The sequence below is a fragment of the Apodemus sylvaticus genome, chromosome 1 (genome assembly GCF_947179515.1).
Source record: "Apodemus sylvaticus chromosome 1, mApoSyl1.1, whole genome shotgun sequence".
In the NCBI taxonomy this organism is placed as follows: domain Eukaryota; kingdom Metazoa; phylum Chordata; class Mammalia; order Rodentia; family Muridae; genus Apodemus; species Apodemus sylvaticus.
Window position 1 is genome coordinate 15,217,041 of NC_067472.1, and position 16,893 is coordinate 15,233,933.

At 47.6% G+C, this 16,893-nt stretch overlaps 1 protein-coding gene across 2 annotated transcripts in view; it reads right to left on the reverse strand.

Moving 5' to 3' along the window:
* Positions 1 to 16,893, reverse strand: part of Sufu (SUFU negative regulator of hedgehog signaling) — a 92,585-nt gene that overhangs the window by 44,323 nt on the left and 31,369 nt on the right. The window lies entirely within an intron of this gene.

The window sequence follows — 16,893 nt, forward strand, 5'->3', positions numbered from 1 at the left end:
CCACAGGCAAGAGCTCTGTCTTACAGGTTCACTCAGGGAAAGCAGCTGAATGTGAGGACGTGCACACATCACGCAGGAGCAAAATCAAAGTACGCTCTGGGTAACTAACTCTGTGTTAACACTTAAGTTTCTGTAGGAAGAAGGAAAGATGTGCCGCTATGGAGTTTGAAGTTCAGTTGTACAAACTTGCACCCCTGCCTTTCTGCACACGTGCACACAGCAGCCCCACTGCAGGGCTTCCAAACAGACTCTACCAGAGAAGGGATAGGGTAGAACCATTCTTTAAGAAATAGGAACAAAACGAGCAAACACACTGTGTGCACAGACTGTCTATATGGATGGTCAGCGGGATCCTCTGTAGGAAAAGGCCGCTCAATCTTTCATAGCTGAGCAGCTGCAGATAGGAGGCAGCTATGAAGTTCTTCCACCTGGTGCAGAGGCACAAGAAAGCACCTCCTCCTCCAGCTCCACTGGGCCACCTTTTGAAAACTCTGAAACTTGAAACGTTCGTTTGAGTGGGGTTCCTGATATTAAGTTGGCTAAATGAGGCTGAAGATTCCAAAAGGAGAAACGACCATGCACATATCAGTAATCAGGAGGAAGATTGGGAAGGGCAAGCCTGTAACCCAGAACTCAGGAGGCAGATGCAGCAGGATTTTTGAGACCCTTTTCTATTCCTTCTAGGTTCGTCTGCTCGCCATCAACTCATCAACCCATAGGAGTTGGAAAGGACCAGAAAGCTAACCACAGCAGCTACAGAGCTGTGACCCTAGGAAACCCTGCACTCCACCGGGGCATGATTCCACCGGGGCATGATGCTCCACACCTTTAACCCAGGCATTTGGAAGGTAGAGAGAGGCCAGCCTGCTCCACATAATGAGTTCCAATTCAGACAAGTTTACACACTGAGACCCTGTCTGAAAAAACCAAACCAAAGCAACAAAAACTTCTCCCTCTCTAGCTTCCTTCCTCTTGCTGAAAGTCAGTCTCAGAAAGAGGATTGACTACACAGAAAACCCTGTGCACAGTCAAGGGAGCTCAATACACTGCAGTTATGTAGGCCTGTGCCCCAAATAAGTCTCCAGGGCTGGCAGAGACAATGTGGGTCCCTGATCCCTGTGAGCCAGGCAGGACGCTCCCCGCTGCCTAGAGCTCAGATTCCTGTAGTCACAGTCAATGGCTACTCCTAGTAAAACTCCACTGATTTCATCTACCAGATGTTCAGCCTATGCACTAAAAATAGGGCATAGTCCTAGGGCTGGAGAGATGATAGCTCAGTGGTAAAAAGCACTGGCTACTCTTCCAAAAAGGACCTAGGTTCAATTCCTAGCACCTACATCTGGAGGTTCACATCTGCCTATAACTTCAGGAGTTACATCCTCTAAGAGGATCCAACACACATGTCCTTACCTACCGCCAAACACAATTAGAAATGAACTCTAAAAGCAAAAAATAATGAAGCTGCACCGTGCTAGGTGTAACTTCTAACTCCAGCAGTCAAGACCCTGAAACTATAGGATCATGAGTTCAGATACATCCTGGGCTACACAGAGTTTTAGATCAGCCTTGGCTATACAGAGACCTGTCAGAATAAAGCAAGATAACACCCAAAAATAAAATGGCCTTTGGGTCACTTATTTAAGTACCCAAATCAGCCAAGTCCATATACAAATTGCTTTACTCACAGGACACTGCCCAAGCTTTACCAGGGCAGTTTCTGAGACGACAAATCTACTCACTGCCTAGCCATGTTAGGAAAAATTTCTGAGCTCTGATGAATAGCTAAGAGTTTTCTAGTTAAATTCCATTAATAGGAAAAAAAAGCACAAAAGGAAACAGCAAATCCTTTGCCATATGGCAAGATGGCAAATAGCTCTAAGCACCTGCTGTGGGTCAAGGCTCAGCACTGCCAGAGAGGCCTCTGTTCCCTGGCCTCTCCTGCATTCTTCACCCACTGCCCAGTGCAGAGGCGGTGAGAGCCTGACAGCAAGCCCTTTCTGTACACTTCGGATCTGCTATGTAGAGTGTGGCGCCTACGCACCCCCCCTCCCATCAACTGGGCTGGAGGCTAGCCTATGGTATTGGTTCCCCAACGGGGCTGCCTAGTCTGGCCTCTGTGAGAGAGGATGCGCCAGCAGGGTGGAATACAGAGGGGGCACCCACCCTCTCAGAGAAGAGGATGGGGATGGGGAGGGCCTCTGTGAGGAGGGAGCAGGAAGGGGGCAGTGTTTGATATAAATAAATTTAATTTAAAATTAAAAAAAGTGTGGCACCTAAGAGGGGCTGTTGGTCACCAACAGCAGGCGAATGTGCAGAGGTAAAGTCGAGACTCTAGTGTCCGCCCATCCGTCCCACTGTCCCAAGTACTTCAGGTTCCTCCCACTCTCAGATAAAGGAAGGAGAGGACGCATAAGCAATTCTATTTGTTGACCTGACTGAAGGAAGAGGCCGTAATGGTTACTAGTGATAGTATTTTGGTGCTTTGATCAGACTCCTTGCGAGGACTAAGGCTAAAGGCAGGAAGCAGGGTTTGCTGAGGGCCAGGCTCTGCTGAGTTGTTAAGTCTCTAGCCTTGGAGAACATTCTTGATGCTGAAATCACGGCAGCTTTGAAGCCCTAAGACTTGGAAGAGTCCTGTGTCCTCTGTGGACTTTAAAGTGATACAGCACCTTCCTTGGTGCCCTGGCTTCTGGTGGTGAGGGTGCAGCAGCAGTCCCAGCCAGCAACACTTTGGAGACTTTGCCTTCCTTCTTAAAGGGCAGCTGGCCAGAGGCACCAGCTATAAATGTGCAGACTGCATAAGCTGGCAACCCACTTTAGGAATCTGTCCTCAGCTGAGGAGCCACGGCTGCAGGCTGCACACATGCGACCCTTGCACATTATGGAGTCTGCCATGGCACTGTTGTGCAGGGGGCACTATACACGGGTGTCACAGACCCCTTCTGAGCCGAACTCACTCATTCCCAAGACTGGACAGTGTGGTGCACAGCTGTAATCCCAGGACTTTGGAGGCTGAGGCATGGGGACTGCTTATGAGTTTCAGGCCAGGGTTCCAGTGACTGTCCGGCCAGCCTCAGCTACACAGTGATATGCTGCCTCGAAAATAAAAACCATCAAAGATTTCACAAAGATGACAATGGGTCTAGAACATGTGTTTATCCTGGACAGCACCTCGTAGAACTGTCCGACTAGTTTCTGTCCAGAGCCGAGCTCAGAGGATGACAATGACAGAGGCCGCCTCGGCTGGGTGCTCCTCAATGCTTGCTTTTTATTTGAAGTAAACAGTTACACAGGCAGAGAGTCAGCAGCCGAGAGTCTCTTCTCCTGTAGCCCATGTTAAAACACATTTACTGGTGTGTGTGTGTGTGTGTGTGTGTGTGTGAGAGAGAGAGAGAGAGAGAGAGGGAGAGAGAGAGAGAGAGAGAGAGAACAGTGGCCACTGGAGGACAACTTATGGATCTGATCATCTACCTCAGGGGTTTGGCAGTTGTCTTAGTCAGAGTTTCTATTCCTGCACAAACATCAGGACCAAGAAGCAAGCTGGGGAGGAAAGGGTTTATTGAGCTCACACTTCCACATTGCAGTTCATCACTAAAGGAAGTCAGGACAGGAACTCAAGCAGGTCAGGAAGCAGGAGCTGATGCAGAGGCCATGGAGGGATGTTACTTACTGGCTTCCTCCCCCTGGCTTGCTCAGCCTGCTCTCTTATAGAACCCAAGAGCACCAGCCCAGAGATGGCACCATCCACAAGGGGCCCTCCCTCCTTGATCACTAATTAAGAAAATGCCCCACAGCTGGATCTCATGGAGGCACTTCCCCAAATGTGAAGTTCCTTTCTCTGTGATAACTCCAGCCTGTGTCAAGTTGACATCAAACCAGCCAGGACAGGCAGTCAGCTCCTTGCCCATCTTGCCAGCCACACTTTCTTGTGAGGATGGGTAACCAAATTCCCATTTCTTTTTGCTTTTTCTGGGCTGGGATAAGAATTCAGGCCTTGGTATCATTTTTTTCCCCCTCTCTCCTCTCCTCTCTTCCCCTCCCTACCCTTCCCCTCTCCCTCTCCCTCTCCCTCTCCCCCACACCAAGTATTCTGTATGTAGCTCTCGCTGTCCTAGAACTCATTATCTAGACCAGGTTGGTCTCAACTCAGAAATCTGCCTGCCTCTACTACCCAAGTGCTATGTACCACCACTGCCCAGATAACATTTTTATTTTTTTATTTTTTTTAATTTTTTTACTTTTTGATTTTTTTGAGACAGGGTTGCTCTGTGTAGCCCTGCTGTCCTGGAACTCACTCTGTAGACCAGGCTGGCCTGGCCTCGAACTCAGAAATCTACTTGCCACTGCCTTCCAAGTGCTGGGATTAAAGGCATGTGCCACCACTGCCTAGCAAAAATGTGGCCGGGCATGATGGTGTATGTTGGAGGTTGATCTGGTGTTGCTATGTATTCTCTGATTGGTTAATAAAAGTGACTATAGCCCATTACTGGAGAGAATAAAGGTAGGCAGGACTTTGGTTACCAGACTGGAGGGTGCAGGTAGGGACCACAAGGAGAGAGAAGGAAAATGAGAGAAGAAGGAAAAAGATGGAGAGAGCAGGCGGTCTCCATTCGATGGGATGCATCGGGGCACTCGTGGAAAGAAGTGCACCAGGAGGGCAGACTGAGGAGAAATGGATGGCCCAGATACTCAGACAGCGAGGCCTTAGAGAGCACAACCGGGAAACAGCCAGACAAGGGCAGAAAAACAGATTCAGGCTAAGTACCTATCCAATAATTGTGCTAGAGCTGAATAGTAAATCTATAGGACTTTGTCTTGATTACTGAAGGGCTGTCCTGGTCACATTAAGAACTCATAGAGTTATTAATAGCGATTACAACAACATGTACATGCCTTTAATCCCAGCACCTGGGATCAAAGGTAGATTTCTGTGAGTTTGAGGCCAGCCTGGTCTACATAATTGAGTCCAGGACAAACAGGGCTACACAGAAAAACCTGCTCTCCCTGCTGCCTCCTTCTTCCTGCTGTCCTCTGACGCACCTTTTATGTTCCCTGTATCACCTGGGTATCTTAGCTGTAGCAAAACAAGGATAAAGTTACATTAGGGAACCTAACATGCTCCAGCTAAGACAGATATTAACAAGTGTGTGATGGGGAAGAGGAGGGCAGATGGGTAGACTCTGGGAGGGGGCAGCAGTAGGGATGTAAAGCAACCAACCAACCAAGCAACCAACCCATCAATCAATCTATCAGGTATGTGACCTGAGTGACCCAGTGAAGAGAGGAAAAGGACAAAGGCTTCAGAGGTCAGGTCACCACACTACTCATGAGAACCAGAGACACCCAGTGGAAGCTGACAGCATCCTGTTCTCCTAAATCATCAAATCCAAACAAGGTCTGCACGGAGCAGGTAGACTCAGCACTTGGGAGGCCACTGGCTCCCAAGAGCACCCGGGGGAAGTGCTTCTCTGAGGTTTGGGCATCCGGCAGAACAGGGCCCTTGTTGCTGCTGTGGAGTCCAGCTGGTCTCACGGTATCCCCAGCCTGGCTCAGGTGATCCCACAGGGGCCTGAGTGGCTGGGACCACATGTCTAACACCATCTCCCTAGAAGAGCACCACAGGGCTCTTCTCCTCTCTGGTGCTAGCTTCCTGGAGAGGGCTCCGTGATGGCTCAGACATGCTCCTGGCACCTCATCAGAACTCTGGAAGGAAAGTCAGTCATACCTGCCACTGATTCTTCCCAGTGAGACAAGAAGGAAGGCTTGACTGGTGGTGAGGTCCAGCCCCAGGCATCCGAGTCAGGGAGGGCTGTGTCTGGCTTACAGGTGCTAGTCATTCCCTACCCTACAGAGCTGGAAGAGAGAATGCAGGCCAGCAGCCAGCCCTTTGTGTTTCCCCGCTAATAATAAAACCACATCTCTGTAGAAAATTCCAATATGGCAGGCAGATACAAGAAAGGAAGCAGCAATGACTCCTAACCCCACCCGTCCCACTATCAGTGCCTCTGTGACTACCTTCATCACCCATGTGTCACCAGGACATGCTATTAGCACAACTGGGACCCACCAATATACAGCCCAGCTTTCTTTTCATTTCTTTTTTCTTTTAATTGTGCTGGGAGTGTGGAAGCATACACCTGTAATCCTAGAGTTCTGAGGTGGAAGCAGGAGGATCAGAGCTCGAAATCATCTTTGACTGCACCATGACTTCGAGGCCAGCTGGGGTTAGAGGAGACTGTCTCAAAAACCCAAATAAACAACAACCAAAACAAATCCCTGAGAACAATGTCACCGCTCCCATGTGTGATGCCAGGCATGCACCTGGAGTCCCCACATCTAAAACTGTTCCTCAGGTGGATAGTCATGCCTTTGAGGAGACATACAGTTCTGACCTAAGGTTCTATGCATTTCACCTTGCTGACCTGGGGATTTGAACCCAGGAAGTCTGACACTTGGGCCCCTGCAGCACCATTCCACAGTTTTCACTAAACCTATGGGCATGGTCATCAAACAAAAAACAATTTAAATAAATAAATAAGCCTTCAAAGTGGTCAGAAGTCTAGCTGCATCACCCAACTCTCCAGCTGTGCTGTCTTCTTGCCGGTGGCCTACAGTGCCCCCTGCGGGGAGCATCCCTAAAATGCAGGTGACAGAAACAAAGGAGTCACTTTCACCTTGAAGTTAGGCAATTAAGACTGCACAGTGGGAAGAGATGAGAGCTGCAGCCTCGGGAGTTATCTCAGCTTATTGTCTGCTAAATAGTCACTTTGTTCTAAAGCTCAGACCTGGGAAGCCAAAAGAATTTGCTCTAGTCCCAGCAGCAGCTCAGCGGGAGATGTGCTCCCTCCCTCCTCAGAGAACCAGGCTACAACTGACCCCTCTGGCTGGGGTCCGGAGACAGCTAGGACAACTCCATCCTCAGAGCTTCTGTAGCCTCAGACTCTGAACTATATTATATTATATTATACTATACTATACTATACTATACTATACTATACTATACTATACTATATACTATACTATACTCAAGTGCAGAGGTAGGAGGCATTTTCCAAGTGAAAAGCTGGGCTGCTGAGAGTGGCCAGACACTAAGTTTCTGTGGATTTTAAAGGCCATGTAATGTTGGTTTTGCTTTTCTGGAGTTTGAAGACTGAACTTGGGTCCTCACACATGTGAAACAAGTATTCTACCACTGAGCTGCATCCCAGCCCTATCATTTAACTCTACTGTTGTGGCACAAGCACAGCACGTCAGTGGAGTCTCCTGGATAAAGCAGGTGGTCACAAGAATATGGCCTGTGGGCTACAACTGCTGACCTTGCTCTCAGTCTTCCTTACAAATGCTTAGCTTCATTAGCTCAGGCTAAACCACTTAGACTTTGGAGCACCCGCTCATTTCTGAGGACTGACCTGTTTTCCTTCTATGGCAGGAATGCAATCTTTCAGCTATTAATCTAAAGTCTTGGGAAACTCAGAGAAAGTGTTTTGACTTGCAGTTGGTCAGTATTACTAACAGATGAAAGGGCAAATATTTTACAGATCCATAGCAACCAGAAAAGAGGATAAATCAGCCAAAGGGAAAGAAAATGTCAGGAAAATCAAAAAGACTAGGAGGAAGAAAAATGATGCTAATAGAAGCAGGCAGCCCCATTTGGCTTTGGTTAGCAGGCTGGGGCGGTGAGGGCAGCTCATCCACGCAGGAATCACCACCGCCATCACGGAGGCACAGATAGTACCACCATATTCACGTGGAGCCTTAGAGAGAAGCAAACCGGTGGGGATCTGTGGCAGGGCAAGGTCTGACCTGGGCGGGCTCTGAGTCCCCTGTGTGTCTGTTAGGGGTGGGGAGACAGGAGGAGGCAGAGCCCGACCCCCCCTTGGGACCTGTGGGATGCTGCTGAGCACTGTTTGGGCAAGGACCACAGCCCTGGAGAAAGAGAAGGCTGCAGGCCTCGTGGTTAGCGTTTGGGGAAAGGATCTCCTGAGCTAAGGCTCCCAAGGACTAGGATGGCAGAACATGAAATCTGTAAGTGATGTCTGGGCTCTAACTTTAAACCTCAGCACCTTCTGGGGAAGAACCACTCTCAAAATATAGGTAAGGGGCTGGAGAGATGGATGGTTTTCTGGTTAGAAGAGTACTTGTTGCTCTCCCAGAGGACCTAGGTTCAGTTCCCAGCACTCACTGACAGCTCACAATCACATGTAACTCCAGTGCTGGAAGATCTGACACCTTGTTCTGGCCTCCGTGGTACTCAGTGTGAACTCCATACAACGTAGTGAAACACACACACATACACACACACACACACACACACACAGAGAGAGAGAGAGAGAGAGAGAGAGAGAGAGAGAGAGAGAGAGAACATCAAAATGCAGGCACCTCAAGTCTAAGCACATCTTATTAAAAGGAACAAAGTTTGCACTCTCAAGCACCTCCTCCCCCACCCGCTCCTTAAAAGGCATTTGTAGCTTTCCACTGGCGGCCTTAGAATCAATTCCAGACTCAGTCCTGACTTGCCTCAAGGCGCAGCACTCTCCCATCCCGGCTGCACCTCCAGCTGCCCACCCGCCTGCCCGTGCAGCCTGGCCTTGCCTCTGCCCTCAGCTGGCTGAGGAAGCTCTTTCCCTCCTCCAGGGCTCACACATGCTGTTTCTCTCTGCCAAAAATGTCTTCTCTTCCCTCTTGCCTCCAGTCTGTCCTTTGCCGACCCTGAGATCTGAATGCTGCCACTGCGTTCATGTTTCCGGAGCCCTTTGCGCCTCCCTGACAGAATCCCTTCTCCTCCGTCTTGGGACAGAGTACTGCATCTTTCATTTCGGCTTCCCCAGCATCAGTAGACCCCCAGTGTGCAGCAGGCACACAAGTAAAGCAATGCGGAGAGGACACGCTCTTTTCCACCAGCCCCTCCTTCCCCATGGCAAGGCCGGGCTGGCTCCTCAGATGTTCTTGGGGGGACATGCCGGAAGCTGCTGAGCCTAGAGAATTCTGGAGGCCATGTTTAGTTGAGTTTTAAAATGCACTACTATTTATTTTATTTATGTGTTTGCTTTTACTTTTCAGATAGAGTCTCGTGTAGCTGGAGTCTGGCACTGAACTATGTAGTTAAGGATGATCTCAAACTCCTGACTCTCCTGCCTTCACCTCTGAACTGCAAGTATGAGCCTGACCTGCCTCTGCCACTACAATTTCCTTTATAAACAGAAAAAGAGAAAAGTTTAAGAACCAATTCCGTGCTGCCAGTCTGTCAGTACCACAGACAGTTCAACTTGTCGGTTGCCCCCATCTGGAGGCTCGGGAAAAGGTCCCTGCTGCAGTCACTCTGTCTCCCTATTTAAGTCTGAACTGTCATGATGTTGCAGCAAGTGAGGGCACTGGGCCTTCCACTGTGCTGATTACAGGGGTTGGCAACGGGTTTCTCTGAAACCTCAAGTCAAACTGGCCTGGAACTTGTGGTTAATACCTGCCAGGGGCAGAACTGAGTGCAGGTGCCCTCTGCAGCGGAACTCTAAAGCACAGCTCAGGAATCAAGTCCTGCAGAGGCAGAGTTGGCAGGGCTTCCTCCTAATGAAACCCAGAGGGTGGGCAAGAAGAGCTGCCAATGGCCAGCTGCTGAGAAAGAACAAGCGGACCAAACAGTTAAAGCCTTCCACAGGGGCTAGATTTGATTCTAAGTCCACAGGCGAGAAGGCATCTGCCTGCCCCACAATTAGAACAGTTTTCTCTCCTCATGGCACTTTTGTACTGTCCCAGGATTTGACCACTATGCAACGTTCCTTTGGCCCCTGATGCCTTATTCTCTTTGTGTTGATATAGCAAAACACCTGAGGCTGGCCCACCTATAGTGCAAGGAAGTTTATCAGGCTTATGACCTGACAGCTGGAGGTGCTATGATTCTGGTGAGGGGTTCCTGTGTCACGTCATCTTTTGATGCTTCCTGAAAGTGTATAATCCCCTGGGGCGTCTCTGCTGAACACTTAGTCCCCAGAAGGTAGCAGCAGGACACGAGGACACTAGGGCACAGGACGCGAGGAACAAGCCTTTAAGGTTAAGCCAGTCTCTGGTCTAGCCTATGTTTGCCGTGAACAAAACTTCATGTGTTCCTGCTACAGCGTCCTTGTAGTTTACATCTCTGTGACGCCTTCAGTCAAACACCCCATTGCTCTCTCAAGCTGCTCCTGTCAGGTATCAGTCACAGCAGCAAGAGAAGTAACAAATGTAACAGAGAGAAAGCAGGAAGGTGCCGGGGCAGTGGTGGCTCACACCTTTAATCCCAGCACTCAGGAGGCAGAGGCAAGTGGATCTCTGAATTCAAAGTTAGCCTGGTCTACAGAGCTAGTCTTAGGACAGCCAGGATGACACAGAGAAACCATATTTCAAAACCCAAAAACAAAAAGACAGAAGCAGGAAGGGAACTGGGCACGAGCAGAGGAGACCGATATGTGGCTGGCCTTGCTTTGTAACAGCTTGCTCTCTTGCCAGACAGCACGGAAGGTTCCAGTCCCTCCTGTCTCTACTGCACGGTGAACAACTGATTCTGCCAGCCAGAGCCACGCCCATTCTTTCTCTGCTAATAGTTACCCTTTGGCTTAAGGGCCCCTCCCCACTTTCTGTGGTTGGAAGTAAGGGTGAGGGGGATCTGAGGGAGACCCAGAGCTATATCTGAGCTCGGGCAGCAACAATAGTAGTTAAATGACACAAGTAGAACCGATGGGAATGCTCGCTCTGCAGGACTGACACACAAGTGCTGGGAGGAAAGCAACCATCCACCTCGGTCTGCAAACCGAGAGCTGGGAGCAGGGCTGGTGTTGTTGCGGTTGCTCCTGGCTGATGAAGGCCGCTCTGCGGAACAAGACCACTGCTGCAGCCCCACCTCAGCTTCCACCTCTCAGCACACCTCCCAGGGGGCTGGTCAGAGCTGAGGTTAGGGCCCACCTGACACGCTTGAGAGCAAACTTGAGAGGCTCTCTGCTGTGGTCTGGTGGCTCGGTGTGGATATTGCTGTACCCACGCGATGCCCATCAGAGTTCAACCTCTTTCCCTTGCTGGCCACTGGCCTAGTGTTTGGATCTGGAAAAGTGGGTCTCAACACTCATCTGAGATACACTGCTCAGCATGTCCTCACACAGCTGGAAGAGGGAAGAGGGCCATGTGTGACGTTCATGCGTTTGGAGTGGACAGAAGAGAAAGGCAAGAGCATCGGGCAACATTCCGAGACCATTACCTGTGCACACACCAAGAAAGAATACATACATATGGCCTAGATATACAATTATATGTGCCCTGATAGAGTGTGACCACACAGGGCTTAGTGACAGCTACAAGCCACAGGAGGGGTCTATCATCAGCTGAACACAATCCACTCTGAGAGTCTGATAAACCAAAATCTAATCTAAAGGACAGTCAATCATACTATAGAGATTCTGCTCCCTAGTCAAAGTTTACTATATGGCCCCACTACAGAGTCTATTACATTTAGAACAGGGTTTCCAAGGTATACTGGCTTGTGTGTCAACTTGACACAGGCTGGCATTATCACAGAGAAAGGAGTCTCTCTTGAGGAAATGCCTCTGTGAGATCCAGCTGTAAGGCATTTTCTCAATTAATGATCAAGGGGGGAGGGCCCAGCCCATTGTGGATGGTGCCATCCCTGGGCTGGTGGGTCTGGGTTCTATAAGAAAGCAGCACCCCTCCATGGCCTCTGAATCAACTTCTGCACCCAGGTTCCTGCCCTGTGTGAGTTCCTGTACTGACTTCCTTTGGTGATGAACAGCAGTGTGGAAGTGTGAGCTGAATAAACCCTCTCTTCCCCAACTTGCTTCTTGGTCGTGATGTTTGTGCAGGAATAGAAACCCTGACTAAGACAAAAGGCAAGTCCCTAAATCAACTACATAAAATCAAGGACAGCCAGGTATGATGGCACATACCTTTGACCCCAGCACCTAGGAGGTATGAGCATTTAGTGAGACCCTGTGTCTCAAAAAAACGAACACAAAATAAAAACAAATCAAAAAGCCCACCACACCAACCACTGATCCAAGCTCAGTTTTATTTTATGTTTTATTTATTTATTTATTTATTTATTTATTTACTTATTTATTTTGGTTTTTTGGATTTAGTTTTTTTCGAGACAGGGTTTCTCTGGGTAGCCCCGGCTGTCCTGGAACTCACTCTGTAGACCAGGCTGGCCTCGAACTCAGAAATCTGCCTGCCTCTGCCTCCCAGAGTGCTGGGACTACAGGCGTGCGCCACCAGTGCCCGGCAACCAAGTTCAGTTTTAGATGTATACAACATTATCTACAAAACAAGTAACTGTATCTGCATTACTACTGCTGGTTTCCACCACAGGGCAAGACAGTACAGAAAGCAAGACATTGCCAAACAAACCTGCAATCAAACCACACAACTTCACAAACCACTTGCTGATCTATATAGTCTGTTTTTCTTTTCTCTCTCTCCTCTCTCTTTCTCTCTCTTCCTTCCTTTTCTTTCCAGTTCATATAGTCTTTCTTTCTTCTATCTCTCTCGCTCTTCCTCTCTCTCCCTCCCCCCACTTTCTTTCAGATCCATACAGTCTTGAAGAGCAAGTAAGATCAAGTAAAAATAATGGCAGATGACCAAAGGCAGGCAAGGCTGCAGGTGTGGGGTGTGACAGGTAGAACAGTGATGAGCCCACAGGCCTCTCGAGGTTTCTGGAGGACTAACTTATTTCTTCGTTTTGGGTGTGGGTTATGTGGACTATTCAGTTTATGAAAATTCATCACTCCATGTAAAACTGTCTTTTATTTGCCTGAAGTAATTGTCACCTCTGAGGCTCACTGCCTCAGCCTGCTAACCTAGGCCTAAGCTTCCAGCCTCCATATAATCTATTCTAGGTTTAAATGCCTCAGCCTCTGAGACTTACTGCTAAATAAGCTCACCCTTGCTCTTTCTGATCTCTGGCTGATTCAACTCAGCTGTTCTGGCTCAAACTCTTGTCCAAGCCAACTGATTCAAACTGGCTTCTTTCTTGGCTTCTTTTTTTGCTCTGCCTTGGCCTCAAACTAACTCTGGCAATCTGTTCCAGTCTTCTGGCTCCTCGTCATTCTCTGACTCATTCTGTCCCCACTTGTGTCTAGCTTGTTCTCTCTGTAAACCTCTCCAGGTAAAGCTGCCTCCTCCTCCCTCTGTGCTGTTCTCCCCTAAGTAGCCTCCTTTCTCTCTCTCCTCATGAGAGTTGTTCAGATCCTATTCTGTCAAACCTTTCTTTGTCACTTCACCTGCCTCTCAAATAGACATCACTTTCAAACATGGTGCTTCCTTCTACAAACCAACTTTACCTTCGTTGTTTAGGATTGATGGTGAGTGCTAAGGGCTGAGATGTACTACAACTAGAAATAGGTTTGTTGTTTTTTTTCCAGCAAATAACACAATCTTCGGGTTCACAGTGTGATCAAATATCCTGCAACATTCCATATACAGTTACATGTGCACTTTGTACACAGATTTCATGAATAAAAACTTAAAAGAAAAATCTGGAGGTGTTAGCACACATCTGTGATTCTACCACTTGGGGGAAGAGACAGGCAGATTTCGGTTTGCAGGCCAGGAAGGCTCTGTAATCCACAGGCCAACAAGAGATGCTGACTCAAAAAATAAAGTGTGGGCTGTAGAAATGGCTCAGTGATTATGAGCACTTGGTTGATCTTACATAAGACTCAGATTTGGTTTCTAGCACACACAGTAGGCCTGTCACTCCAGTTCTATGAAATCTGATACCTTCTGGCCTTTGACGGCATCAGGTACACATGTGGTATACATGTCACACATATGCATACAATAATAGTAAGTCTTCAGATATATATGGCAGATAGCTCCTGGGGAACTACAGCTACGGTTGTTCTCCTATCTCAAGAACACAAGTGTACCACACACAAGTGCACCAACACATGTAGAGCTGAAGACACACATAAAAATTTTAAAACATAAAAGCTGTATCTAAGAGGATTTGGGAGATTTTTAAAACTGCTTAAAAAAAAAAAAAAAAAAGAGCCAGGCGGTGGTGGCGCATGCCTGTAATCCTAGCACTCTGGGAGTCAGAGGCAGGCGGATTTCTGAGTTTGAGGCCAGCCTGGTCTACAGAGAGAGTTCCAGGACAGCCAGGGCTATACAGAGAAATCCTGCCTCGAAAAAACCAAATCAAAAAAAAAAAAAAGATCCATTTTTCCAAGACCTCCAGGCTGTCGCCCTATTGAGCATTAGTGTTATGTAACACTGAGCAAGTAGCCATGTGTTCAAGCAGCATTTATCCACATGGATGATTTTCAAATTTCTCATGTACAGCCTGTGGCATCAGGTAGACCAGATGTCTGCACAGCTCCTATCACTACAAAGCTGGGGTAAAGTGTATTTCATTCATTATGTGGGCTCACCCCTTCACACCCTTCACTGCCTTCACACCACAAGATCTGTGATCTTGAATGGTTACTAACCTCAATCTTGTGTTTTGTGACTGTAAGGCTGATATAAACCTATATTCCATCCCCAGCATGAAAAAGAAAAAAAAACAAAACAAAAAAAAAAAAAAAACAATCTCATGGCAGTGGGATGCTAGCACTAGACATACAATCTACAGTCACATTTTCCAAGTTGTCCACAAGTATCCATCAAGGATCAAGTGTTGTCTATGACCCACAGTGTGTCTGTAAATCTCACACAGTCCTACTAGGTACAGGCATCCAGAGGCTGTACTGTAGAATGTCCCACAGTGTGGCCACATCTGGCTGGACCTCATGCTTGGATCCCGGAACGGTGCTACTCATCTGACGCACACCCACACACACACACACACACACACACACATGCAGTAGCACTCTGTCAAGCAGTGATGCTGTGCTTGATCCTTTGGGGGCTCATGGTGACATCTGCTGAGGCCTTTCTTTCTCAAAGATATATTTATTTTTGTGTTATGTGTATGAGTACTTTGTCTGCATGTATGTCTATACACCCATAAATTCTCTCAGCTCTTACAGAGGCCTAAGAAAAAGGCTAGAAAAAGGAGTTGGCTCCCCTGGGACTTAGAGTTACAGGAGGCTGTGAGCTACCATGCCCATGCTGGGAACTGAACTCAGGTCTTCCATAAGAATGGCCATAAGAATTAACCAGTCCATCTTTTTCCTATCAATAAATACGTAATCTGTAGAATGAATCTTTTGAGTTCTTGTCTCCTAACAACTTTTTTAAAGTAGCGCATTATTTACTGAGGATGAAGGTGCATGTCACAACACACATGTGGAAGTGCAAGGACAATCTAGGAGAGCTGGTTCTGTCCACCATCTGGCTTCTAAGAATCAGACTCGGGCTCGGCAGTAAGCACCTTTACCCACTAAGCCATCTTATCAGCTCCCTTTTTTAATGTAATAAATTACATTTATTTGTGTGTATAAGTATGTGGGCACACGTGCCCTGCCATACACATGCAGATCTGAGGACAACTTAAAAGAGTTGGTTCTCTCCTTCTACTGTGTGGGTTCCAGGGATCCAACTCAGGAGACCAGCACAGTAGCAAGTGCCTTTACCTAATGAGCTACTTCCCTAGTCTTCTAATCACCGTTTCTCCTTTTTTGGTTTTGACACAAGGTTTCTCTATGTACCCCTGGCTGTGCTGGGAAATCTCTTTGTAGACCAGACTGGCCTCAAAGTCACAGATACTGCCTCTGCCTCCTAAGTGTTGGAATTAAAAGTGTGCACCACCATCACCTTTTTAACCAGTTAAAAAGGATTTGAACAGCTTGGGCTATATATCAAGACTCTGTCAAAAGAAAAGGGCTGGGGGGCGGGGAGTAGGAGGGCGGGGGTTGTAAAATAAAGCAGTCACTAGTGAAATTTATTCTGTATGTGAATAAGTATTTACAAATAAGACACTATTTTCCACTGATTTGCATTATAACTTCAAAATGACTTCACATTAGAAATGACTGCGATTTTGTAACATCTATTTTTTATATTTCTCTGATCTCCGTCTACCTAAGCAGGCACACTAGTAAATATATTAACAGTGGCCAGAGTACCTGTTTCTACAAGCAAGAAGTTGCCTCATCTTTAGAGCCCTATTCCAGCAGCATATCAAAATTTACATCAAAGAAAATCTATTTTCAAAGTTAGACCTTTGTGTTGGCACAGGCCTATAATCAGGCTGAAGATCAAGTGCAAGGTCAGTGTGGACAACTTAATGAGATACTGCTCAAAATAAAAATACAGACGGATGGCTGCATATGGGTCAGTGTCAGAGCACTGGCCATTATGTCTAAGGCCCCAAGTTCATCTCTGTCAAAACACACACTCTCTCTGCCTCTCTGTCTCTGTCTGTCTGTTTCTCTCTCTCTCTCTCTCTCTCTCTCTCTCTCTCTCTCTCACACACACACACACACACACACACACACACATACACACACCTAGGCTTACATGCTTCCTATAATCCCAGCACTTAGAGGCTAAGAGAGGTGGATCTTCACAGTGACTTTCAGGCTTCCCAAGGCCATTATGTTAGGAAGGAAAGGATGGGAAGGGCAGGAGGAAGCAGGCTACATATTAAATCAAAGAAACAGAATCTAGGTCACATAAGTACTCGGAACTCCCTGAACATTAGCCACAGAGAATATTCAGGAGCTCTGAGGCCTCCACAGGCTGGAGGGTTCTGGCAGAGTGACCTAAGAAAATAAGAACAACATTCCCAGCACAAAGGCCTTACCCAAGATCCATTGCAGCAGTCCCCAGCGGGCAGTGGGAGCAAAGGACAATCTCTTGGAGGGCATTGGAATAATCTAATTCAGTTCTTATTTTAGCATCCCCTCTGCCCTGTGAGGGAAGGGTACAAGCTCCAGTCTACTATTTTTCCAGACTGAGCCAAGATTAGTC